The sequence below is a fragment of the Saimiri boliviensis genome, chromosome 14, assembly GCF_048565385.1.
Source record: "Saimiri boliviensis isolate mSaiBol1 chromosome 14, mSaiBol1.pri, whole genome shotgun sequence".
Taxonomy (NCBI): Eukaryota; Metazoa; Chordata; class Mammalia; order Primates; family Cebidae; genus Saimiri; species Saimiri boliviensis.
The window spans coordinates 29806448-29816202 of record NC_133462.1 but is presented as its reverse complement, the minus strand read 5'-3'; the positions used below and the strand labels follow the sequence as shown (position 1 = coordinate 29816202).

The following is a 9755-nucleotide window of genomic DNA, read 5'->3' as shown; positions in this document are numbered from 1 at the left end:
GACTGGAAGAAACTCAAAAGGAAGGACGTAGGAGGTGGGATTTGGCACGAGACCTGCCGTGGGTTCCCTCTGATCCTCCCACCCTGTCCTCCGAAGAGAGAGTGCGTCTGGGGGTGCCTCGGTTTCCTTGTCTGTAACATGGGAGGAATCCCGACATTGGGAGACGATCGGGGAGCACCCTTGGCACAGAGCAAGTACACGACACTGTCTGAGAGCCGGGCGCCGTGGCTCACGCCGGTAATCCCAGCACTGTGGGAGGCCAAGGCAGGAGGATCACTTGAGACCAGGAGTTCAAGACCAGCCTGGGCAACATAGCAAGACTCCTGTTCCTACAAAAATAGAAAAATTGGCCAGCCATGGTGGCACATGCCGGGGGTCCCAGCTGCTCGGGAGGCTGAGGCAGGAGGATCAATTGAGCCCAGGAGGTTGAGGCTACCGTGAGCTAAGATCACACTGGTGCACTCCAACCTGGGCAACCAGAGTGAGACCCCATCTCTTAAAACAACACAGGCCGGGCGCGGTAGCTCACACCTGTAATCCCAGCACTTTGGGAGGGCGAGCTGGGTGGGTCATTTGAGGTCAGGAGTTCAAGACCAGCCTGGCCAACATGGTGGAACCCCAGCTGCACTAAAAATACAAAAACTAGCCGGGCGGTACTGGTGCGTGCCTGTAATTCCAGCAACTCGGGAGGCTGAGGCAGGAGAATCACTTGAGCCTGGGAGGCAGAGGTTGCAGTGAGCCGAGATTGCGCCAGGGCACTCCAGCCTGGGGGACAGAGTGAAACCCTGCCTCAAAAAAACAAAACAAAAATCGGCTATAGGACGAAAGGGTGATTATAGGACTTAGGACATCCAATGAGGGCAGAGGCTGCTACAGCACCTGCCCCATCTGGGTACAAACGGTCCAGGGACTGTGCAGCCCTTCCAGTCCTCTCCCTGGTGGGCCTCAGCGCCTAGACTACAAATTCAGAGATCACACCTGCCCAGTGGGGCCCTGGGTGTCAGGGACAGAGCTGCAGAGGTGACAAAATCAAAGCCTAGGCCAGGCACGGTGGCTCACGTCTGTAATCCCAGCACTCTGGGAGGCCAAGGGAAGCGGATCACTTGAGGTCAGGGGTTCGAGACCAGCCTGGCCAACATGCTGAAACCCTGTTTCTACTAAAAATACAATAATTAGCCAGATGTGGTGGCGGGGGCCTGTAGTCCCAGCTACAACAGGAGGCTGAGGTAGGAGAATCGCTGGAACCCGGGAGGCGGAGGTTGCAGTGAGCCGAGATCATGCCGCTGCCCTCCAGTGTAGGCTACAGAGTGAGACTCCATCTCAAAAAAACAAGACGAAAATTGCTGGACACGGTGGCTCACACCTGTAATTCCAGCACTTTGGGAGGCTGAGGCGCGTAGATCATGAAGTCAAGAGTTTTGAGACCAGCCTGGCCAAGATGGTGAAACCCTGTCTCTACTAAGAATACAAACATGAGCCGGGCTTGGTGGCCCGTGCCTGGCATCTCAGCTATTTGGGAGGCTGAGGCAGGAGATCGCTTGAACCTGGGAGGCGAAGGTTGCAGTGAGCCGAGATCGCGCCACTGCACTCCAGCCTGGGCGACAGAGCAAGACTCCATGTCGAAACGAAACAAACTAACAAAAAAAAAAAAAAAAACAAAAACAGGCAAAGAAGGCACTTTGCCCAGGTGTGGCCTCCTAACTGCCCAGCCTTCCAGAGCAGGTGTGAAATGACCTATCTCAGGAGAGTGAATTCAGAGAGAGAGGGAGGATGTGAAACCCGTTAAACCTGCCAACCCCGGGCAGGCGTGGTACCCTCGTGCAGTTTAAGTGCCCTGGTCTCTCCCACCCGAGGGACCTTACAACCTCAGCTGTGGCATGTGGTGATTCATTGGCAACAGCGTTATCAGTTGGGTCATGTGTCAGAGGCCACCGTCAGCTGGTAAGTGATCTAACTGGATTTTTTTTTTAATTGAGGTGAAATTCAGGTAAAAAATGAACCACTTTAAGGTGAACGATTCACTGAGATTCAATACCTTCACAATACTGGGCAACCACACCTTTGATCTAATTCCAGAACATTTTCATCCTTCTACAAAGGAAACCCCAGCCACACCCCATTTCCCTCTCGAAGCCCCTGGCAATCACTAATCTGCTTCCTGTCTCTGTGGCTTTGCCTGTTCTGGGCGTTTCATAGCAATGGAATCACACTATACGTGGCCTTTTGTGTCTGGCTTCTTCAACTCAGCAATGGGTTTTTGAGTTTCATTCTCGTTGTAGCATGGATCAGTTCAATCTCTTTTTTTCTGAGACAGATTCTTGCTCTGTCGCCCAGGCTGGAGTGCAGTGGCACGATCTTGGCTCGCTGTAACCTCCACCTCCTGGGTTCAAGCAGTTCTTCTGCCTCGCCTCCTGAGTCACTGGGATTACAGGTGTGCACCACAATGCCCAGATAATTTTTGTATTCTTTAGTAAAGATGGGGTTTTGCCATGTTGGCCATGTTGGTCTCAAACTCGTGACCTCAAGTGATCTGCCTGCCTTGGCTTCCCAAAGTGCTGGGATTACAGGTATGAGCCACTGTGCCTGGCCAGGACTTCAGTCTTTCTGATAGCTCAATAAGACTCCAGTCGGGACACAGCGGCTCACACCTGTAAATCTCTGGGAGGCTGAGGCAGGTGGATCACCCGAGGTCAGGAGTTCAAGACCAGCCTGGGCAACATGGTGAAACCCCATCTCTACTAAAAATACAAAAAGTAGCCGCGCATGGTGGTGGGCATCTGTAATCCCAGCTACTTGGGAGGCTGAGGCAGGAGAACTGCTTGAACCCAGGAGGCGGAGGTTGCAGTGAGCTGAGATCATGCCACTGCACTCCAGCCTGGGTGACAGAGCGAGACTCCATCTTGAAAAAAAAAAAAGACTCAAGACTCCATTGATGGACCACATGTAATTGATCCATTCATCCACTGGATGCTTGAGTGGAGTTGAAAAGAGCTTTGTGAATTGTGCTGCTGTGAACTTCCCAGTGCGAGCTTTTGTTTGAACCCCTGTTTTCAGCTCCTTTGGGTAGGTTCCTAAGAGTGCCATCATGGGATCGTAGGGTCATTCTAGTCCAGATTTTGAACCCAGACCTCTGGGACCAGAGATCACTCTGTTGCACCCAGTGAACCCAGGAAGCACTTGCTTTAAAAGGACTGGGGGCTCAGGGTGTCTGCGTGTCTCACCCATGGGAAAACGGTTCAGTGTCCCTGGATGAGCAGGGCGGGGCTGGCGCTCACATCCTCCCAGCACCCTGAATTCTAGAGGGCCAGTATCCCTGGTGGAGGAGGAGATGAGCAGGGACCCTGCCATGGGATGGGACTTTTTATTTTTGAGACTGAGTCTCGCTCTGTTGCCCAGGCTGGAGCGCAGTGGTGCGATCTGCGCTCACTGCAACCTCTGCCTCCCGGGTTCAAGTGATCCTCCTGCCTCAGCCTCCTGAGTAGCTGGGATTACAGGCGCACACCACCACGCCTGGCTAATTATTATTATTATCATTATTTATTATTTTTTTTTTTTTTGAGACAGAGTGTTGCTGTATCTCCCAGGCTGGAGTGCAGTAGTGTGATCTCGGCTCACTGCAACCACTACCTCCCCAGTTCAAGTGATTCTCCTGCTTCGGCCTCCTGAGTAGCTGGGATTACAGGCGCCTGCCAGTATGCCTGGTTGATTTTTTTTTTTTTTTTTTTTTTTTGAGATGGAGTCTCACTCTATCACCAGGCTGGAGTGTAGTGGTGCAATCTCGGCTCACTGCAACCTCCACCTCCCAGTTCAAGTGATTCTTCCACCTCAACCTCCCAAGAAGCTGGGACTACAGGTGCGTGCCAGCATGCCTGGCTAACTTTTTGTATTTTTTTTAGTAGAGATGGGGTTTCACCACATTGGCCAAGATGGTCTCGATCCCTTGACCTTGTGATCCTCCCACCTTGGCCTCCCAAAGTGCTGGGACTACAGGCGTGAATACCATGCCCAACTTGTATTCTTTCACAGAGATGGGTTTTGCCATGTTGGTCAGGTTGGTCTTGAACTCCTGGCCTCAGGTGATCCGCTCACCCCAGCCTTTGGAAGATGCTGGGATTACAGGCGTGATCTCCCTACCTCAGCCTTCCAGAGTGCTGGGATTATAGGTACGAGCCACGCTGGCCAACCAGGATGGAAGTTTTATTACGGCTTCTTCCCAGCAGACAACTCCCTTCGTGAGGCCCATGGCTTGGGGGACCCAGGGGCCCAACAGAGTGAACATAGCCTTTGAACCAAAGTCTGAAGGCATCTTATTATCTTATCACAGTAAGGCCGGTAGTGTCATCTTTAATGCTGTAACATTTGTCGATCGTTCAGGTAGGCTTACAAAAATTTAAAAAAAAAAAAAAATTTGCTGTAATCCCCTTCATCCGCTTTTGATCAGGTATTTGCTCTGAGGGTTCACTCCCCAGACCCTTCCTATCTACAGGACCCAGAAGCTATTTGCTACACTTTACAGGTGAGGAAACTGAGGCACAGCCAGGCCACAAACACACCCCAGCTTCCTCCTGGGGAAGAAACAGGGATGGCAGAGGAAGGAGGAGTTTTCTGAAACCATAGTCCAGTTCACACACCTGGGCTTCTCCAACCCCAGAGCTCCCAACCCTGGGGCCAGGCTAGAATCTTCTAGAGAGTCAGCGGCAGCAAGGGGCAAGGTTCAAATCCTAGCCAACCCTAACCCTAAAAATCTACAAATCTGAGGCCAGGCGCAGTGGCTCCCAGCTATAATTCCAGCACCTTGGGAAGTTGAGGCAGGTGGGTCACTTGAGGCCTGGAGTTCGAGACCAGCCTGGGCAACTTCACAAAACCCCATGTCTAGAAAAATGGCAAAAATTAGCCAGGCGTGCCAGCAGGTGCCTATAGTCCCAGCTACTCAGGAGGCTGAGGTGGGGGGATTGCTTGAACCGGGGAGGCTGGCGTTGTAGTGAGCCGAGATTGTGCCACGGCACTCTAGTAGCGTGGACGACAAAGTGAGATCCCGTCAACAGAAAGAAAAGAAAAGAGAAAGGACACTACAAATCCGACTTTTGACTTCCAGACAGAGAGAGAGAGAGAAAGAGAAAAGAAAGAGAAAGAGAGAAAGAAAGAAAGAAAGAAAGAAAGACAGACAGACTACAATAATCTGTCTGATTTTCGACTTCAGAACCTTTCCAAATGCCAGCAGGTGGCATCTAAACGTCTGGGAGTACAGCATAGGTTTTTGGGTCCTGGGACTATTTTAAATATAGAAATGGGGTCTCACTGTGTTGCCCAGGCGGGTCTCAAACTCCTGGGTTCAAGCAATCCGCCTCCCTCGGCCTCCCGAAACACAGGAGTGAGCCACCGCGCCCTGTCCTCGGTTTCCAGAATCTTTGAACCCCTTGCAGAGAGCAGAAAAGCCACAAGGTGTAGCCTGCCCCCCGCCCTGTCCCCCACGCCCTCATCCAGTTATTTCTTCACCCAAAGTACCTGGGCAGACGCTGACCGGGCTCTGTGCCAGGAACCTGCCAGGCGCCGCTTGATCATCTCCAGCCACGGGGAGCTCATTTCCCAGCAGCGGGCCACGCCCGGGTGCGGTCGTGCGCCCCGAGAGAGGGGCGAGGGTGGCAAGAGGCGGGGATGGCAGAGGCTGGAGCCGGGCCCCCGGAGGGGAGAGGGTGGGGGTGGCCGGGGAGGGAGGAGCCGGCGGGGAACCTCGCCTGGGCCCCCAGGAAACTCAGCCCAGCTGGGAGCAGGGGCCTGGCGGGGGCGGAGGGAGGGAGGAGCTGGAGAAGGCGGGAGCTCGGGCTCAGGTGGAAACGGTCTTGGGTTCCCGGGCGGAGAGGCGCCGGCGCGGGGGCAGACGCGGGACCGTGGTCTGGGGGTGAGTGTCTGCAGCCCCCGCAGGGTCTGGCGGACCCCGGGATGGGGGTTTGGGGGCGGGGGAGTGGGGGGCTCTGGAGAAGCCCCTGCGGTCCCCACCGCGCATACCCCCCGGGGTCCCAGCAGCCCGGGCGCCCTCACCCAGCCCTAATTGTCTCCGGCGTTCCCCAGGCCAGCTCGGACCCGGGACTGGGGGGAGGACCCCCCCACGCCTGACCACCCGGGACCCCGCGCAGCTCCCAGGGTTGGGCGGGATCGGACCCCCGAGGCGGAGGCCGCCTGGCTGTTGCTGGGACTGTGGCCTGTTCGTTGGGAGGGTCTGGGGAGGCCGGCACGGGGGTCCCGGGCTCTGCGTCTGGGGACTGCAGCCGACCCCCAGCCTCTCCCCCCGGCTGTGTGGCGCGGACGCGTCGCTCTTGGCCTCTGAACCGGCCTCAGTTTCCCCTCCGTGAGGTGGGACAATGACCCAGCTGGGATGAGGATGCCCGAAGCGTTCAGTCAAAGGAAGTTTTTGTGATGGGGTGTACTGCTGGCCACTGGGGGCCCTGGGGTGAGTGACGCTTGGTCTCCAAGCCTCAGTTTCCCTATGTGTCAAGGGGGGGTGTCTCGGGACATGGGACCTTGGTGAGGATGAGTTGAGTGGGTAAGAGCTGTGGTCACTCAGTGGGTGCCCAGGGACAGTCAATTGTCATAATTATGTGTATATATATATCTTTTTCTTTTTCTTTTTATTCTTTTTTCTTTTTACGTTCCCACTCCCTTTTTTTTTCTTCTGCTTCTTCTTTTTTTTTTTTTTTTTTTTTTTTTGAGACAAAATCTGACTCTGTCACCCAGGCTGGAGTGCAGTGGCACCATCTTGGCACTGCAGCCTCCACCGCCTGGGCTCCAGTGAGCCTCCCACTTCAGCCTCCCAAGCAGCTAATTACTGGTGCGCACCACACTCGGCTAATTTAAAAAAGCTTTTGTTTATAGAGATGGGGTCTCACTATATTGTCCAGGCTGGTCTCAAACTCCTGGATCCAAGCAGTCCTCCCGCCTTAGCCTCCCAAAGTGCTGGGATTTCGGGCATGAGCCACTGCACCCAGCTCTGATTTTTTTTTTTTTTGAACAGTTACTTCTCAAGAGGAAACTGAGGTACCCCTCAGCTCGGGCCAGGGTCTCCTGCAGTCTAGACTTGGGACTCAAGGTCCAGAGGCAGTCACCTGGCTCTCTAGGTCTGGGGCCAGCCCTGGGGGCCGTCACTTCCTCTCACCGCCCTGTTCTCAAGGTGACACCAGGCAGGGCTGGTATTGGGGCTTGGAGTCAGGGGGAAGAGGTGTGTCCCCCAAATCAAGCAGTTGGGCCCCCTCCTGGCTGGGTGAGCAGCTGGGTGTTGGTCCAGTCTCGACACCCTCAGCATGTGGCAGTTTCTGCCAGGTGCTCTGGGTGTGGAAGAAACAAACAGGGACCTTGGAGCCTCTGTGCGCCAGGCCAGACTTCAGGGAATGCAGACAAGCTGGGCCAGCCCAGGAGGAGAAAGTAAGGCCTCGCTGAGTGACGTTTCCTCCTGCCACCAGCCTCTGAGGCCCAGAGCAAGGCAGGGATTTGCTCACTCTCCCAACCCCGTGAGCCAGGGAGGATGCCTATTGTGGACCCTCTTCCTGATGGGAATCTGACTTGGCTTGATTGCTCCTCATGATGGGGAACTCATTACCAACATGGCAAACTAAAGGAAGTCTCATCAGCTGGGAGTTAAAGGCAGGAACTAGGCTCCCACCCAACCTTTCTTCGATGTATTTCTAGACCTCTCTGTGCCTCAGTTTTCCTATCCATAAAAATGGGGCTAATGCAGCCCTGCTTCCCAGCACAGATACAGAGTTCGGATGGTCAGATGGCGGCCAGGCTGCACGCAGGAGCTGGCATAGTGACTGTAGTCCTGATTACGCCGCTCCTTATGTTCTCGTTGATAACAGTGTGTCTTTGCATGACAGAAATATTATCATGAATATTTCCAGGCTCTAAGTACAGAGCTTGGGAAAGACTCCTGACCAGCCTGAGGGTGTGGGGGTCCAGGAAGTCCCTAGAGGAGGGGTCCACGACACCTCAGTGCTCCCATCACTCCTGGATCGTGGGAAGGGTCTGAGGTTGAACTGCGATTCACGGCCTGCCGTCCCTAGCCTCAGTTTCCCCCTCTATGGAGGGAGCCCTAGATGTCCTTTGAGGAGGCATTGGACCAGGGCTGGTGTTTACTGAGGGCCCCTGTCCAGTCTCACGCAGGTGCCTCAGGCAGTTCCTGCAGCAGGGTGACATACAATGAATGAGTCATTGACGACAAAGGTTGGGCACCTAGAAACCCAGCACACCAAGGTCTAAAGTTCATGCAGCCCCCCTGCCCCGCCCCACTCTTTTTTCCACGCCCAGCTACTCTCTGGTGCGAATATTGAGTAATTATTGACATAGAACTCACTATACACATGGTTTCCCTAAAGCAGGGTCCCGCGGCCATCGTAAAGGAATTATGTTTACTGGATTTTTTTCTTTTCTTCCCCCTGTATTTGCAAAAGCAACACCTGCTCCTTGTAAAAAGGGACCAGCCCATCATTACTGGGAGGCCAAACTGGTAAGAACTGGGGAGGAACCAGCCTCAGGGGCCAGCAGGTCAGGATTTAAATCCCACCCACCCGCCCTGGCCTCAGTCGGCTGTGTGACCTTGGAAAGGTGTGGACCCTCTCTGTACAGATTGTCCACGTGGACCCTGGGTTCCCCTCTGGAAGGCTCAATGAGGGTCCTGGGGTTTCTCCACAGACGAGGGGCTTACACCGCCTCCCGTAAGTGTCCCGAGCTTCCTCCCTGGAGTTTCTTCACCCCTGGAGGATGTACTCCTCTGGAAAATTGTCCTGTTTGCCACTTCTCTGTCCCCTGTTGGTGTGATGGTGTCCTAGGCAGGCAAGGGTTTCTCTTCATCATCTGGGCTCTGTCCTTGAAACCTAGACCCAGATGTGGTATACACTAGGTGCTTAGCACTTGCGTGGAGCAGTCGCAGGTATCCCGGTGATAAGGTGACAGCAGCTGCTATTAAATCTCATTGTGGCTGGGCGCAGTGGTTCACGCCTGTAACCTCAGCACTTTGGGAGGCCGAGGCAGGGGGATCACGACGTCAGGGGTTCAAGACCAGCCTGGCCAAGATGCTGAAACTCCGACTCTACTAAAAATATGAAAATTAGCCAGGTGTGGTGGTGGGTGCCTGTAATCCCAGCTACTCGGGAGGCTAAGGCAGAGGATTGCCTGAACCCAGGAGGCGGAGGTTGCAGTGAGCCGAGATGGTGCCACTGCACTCCAGCCTGGGCGACAAGAACGAGATTCCACCTCAAAAAAAAAAAAAAAATTAGCCAGGCATGGTAGTGCACATTTGTAATCCCACCTACTTGGGAGGCTGAGGCAGGAGGATTGCTTGAAACCAAGGGGTGGAAGTTGCAGTGAGCCGAGATTGCACCACTGTACTCCGGCCTGTGCAACAAGGGGAAAAAAAACAGGGTTGAGGGCTAAGGGCGACAGAGGTGCCTGGAGCCACTTGTACCTGGGGCAAGAGTCCAACCTTGACTGTCCCCTGGAAGCGATGGCAGAGGACACAGGGCCAGAGTGCAGCCACCAATGCCCCCAATTCCGCTGAGCAGACAACCCCATCTACATATTCAGTGGCCACTAATTTTCATTAACCATTGATTTTCAGTGAATCATTAATACTTAGCATCATCAACGCATTGAAGCATGAATATTCAGTGACCATGAATATTTGGCATCTGAAGGACTATTTGTGGCTTGTTAATATTCCTCATGACACTATTAAGGTCTGGCACGGCAGATCATGCCTGTAATCC

General features: G+C 54.1%; 1 protein-coding gene across 1 annotated transcript in view; it reads left to right on the top strand.

Annotated features, from left to right (window-relative positions):
* The first annotated feature begins 5811 nt into the window (after nucleotides 1–5811).
* B3GNT3 (UDP-GlcNAc:betaGal beta-1,3-N-acetylglucosaminyltransferase 3) overlaps nucleotides 5812–9755 on the top strand; it is a 10253-nt gene continuing 6309 nt past the window's right edge. The window contains exon 1 of the mRNA XM_010330143.3: nucleotides 5812–5899. The gene's annotated coding sequence lies outside the window, so the exon portion shown is untranslated. The remainder of the gene's footprint in view (nucleotides 5900–9755) is intronic.